The 1727-nt window shown below is 44.9% G+C and overlaps 1 protein-coding gene across 1 annotated transcript in view; it reads left to right on the forward strand.

Moving 5' to 3' along the window:
* The window catches only part of HTR3B (5-hydroxytryptamine receptor 3B), a 28313-nt gene that overhangs the window by 7044 nt on the left and 19542 nt on the right, over nt 1-1727 (forward strand). The gene's annotated exons all lie outside the window — the stretch shown is intronic.

Here is a 1727-nt window from a genome sequence, read left to right on the forward strand (position 1 = left end):
GTTTTCACTCACATATCCTTTAAACCATTCGGAGGTCCTGTGCGTCTTTAACTCCAGCCGCAGGTGTAGGCAACCTCCTGGTCCTATTACTTTCCCACACTGTTTAGACATGAAAGTATTGAAGTTGCATGCCGCTGATCCCTTGCATATGAAAACTGAAGTGATAGAGACGTCCACGTCCCACATTTTCACCACTACTGGGGTTTTCATATGCAAACAGATCAGTTGGGAGTGATGCTACTCAACTTAAACAACATCACCTCTTCTCTGGTGCACTTTGAAGTTCAATTGTTTCACAGCGGCTGTAGCTGCAGGTCAGTGAAGTCTTGTTTTAAATAAGAATGCCAGGCAATGTAAAAATTAACCCCTGCAGTGGGGCTACCCACGCGCTGCAAGGGTTAACTGCTCATTTTGGTCTAGGGACTAAAATAAATAAATTATACTCACCCGATCCTCGGTCCTGCTGTGGTGGCTGATCACTTGTTTTTACCTCCCTTCTGGCAGTGAAATGTTCCTCGGTGGAAGGAGGCTGCGGGGACCGGTCTAGCAGCCAAGTGGGACCAAAATGTTTTTAGTACATACCTTCAAGCAAATTTTAATTTTAGAAATCTCAGTCAGTAAAAATAGCCTAGAGGTTGTGTGTCTCCCAGAGGCACTCATTGATGAATAGGTAAAGGCGTATTTAGGGAACATAACGTGTTTAAGCAAATGCAAAAAAATGTATTTCATGACTACCAGTCACTTCTTCAGTATAAGATGGTATAAGGTATAACACCAAGTGACAAGAGAGCATGCAGCCGGCTTTCAAGCCAATCAGGAAACCGGGCAGCGTGTAATGACTTGCCGCCTGGCTTCCTGATACCGGAAGTTCCGGTATCAGGATAGGCATCGGGAGCATTTGGGCAAGTACGAGCACTCGCCCAAATACTCGGTATTGACACAGATACCGATACTAGTATCAGTATCGGTGCATCCCTAATATTGTCCATTGCTTACAGGGAATCTCTTATGAGACGATCATGGAGGCTGTTATAACTGACCCCTCCTTCTAAACATTCTTGTTACCTTACCTACCAATGGCTTCAATACTTTTTAAGTGACTGACTAAGAACAAATATGCAGAAATGAACTTACTTCTCTGACTTTCCTGATCTGCATACTTGTTCTGCCAGTCAACTAGCCCATACAGAACAAGGTCAGCAATGATGCTCTGTGTGTTTCTCATGGAAGGTTTACTCATATGACAAGTATATCTAAGGGCAGAACACATTTCCATAATAATGTTATATTAAAGTCATGTGGATTTTAATGTTTTTAGCAGAATATATCATAATGGGCACAACATATTAATTCAACTTCTTGTAACTCCTTACCACCAATTTTCCCTTTACATTTGGCAAACAGAAATCATTGTGTTAAAGGAGAATTATGAGGTGAGTGATTTTCACTCAGCCTCATAATCTGAGCCCACCTGTGACAATGAAACTGTCACAGGTCGGCTCAGTAGATCGGGAAGTGAGTGAACACATACCGGCGCTCGCTCACTTCTCGATCTATCCCTGCAGAGAACCGTGACTGTCACTCAGGGCTCCCTGCAGGGATTCCCCCCCCCCTGTCCGATCCTCCAGCGCTGACTGGCGAAACTGACGGGGGAGGGGGTGGGCACAGCTGGCTGGATCCAGACAGTGTTGTTGGGACCGTTCCCGGCTGCGGCGTCTCAGTATTAC

The sequence above is a fragment of the Nanorana parkeri genome, unplaced genomic scaffold, assembly GCF_000935625.1.
Source record: "Nanorana parkeri isolate BGI_ZX_2015 unplaced genomic scaffold, ASM93562v1 scaffold1434, whole genome shotgun sequence".
Classification (NCBI taxonomy): Eukaryota; Metazoa; Chordata; class Amphibia; order Anura; family Dicroglossidae; genus Nanorana; species Nanorana parkeri.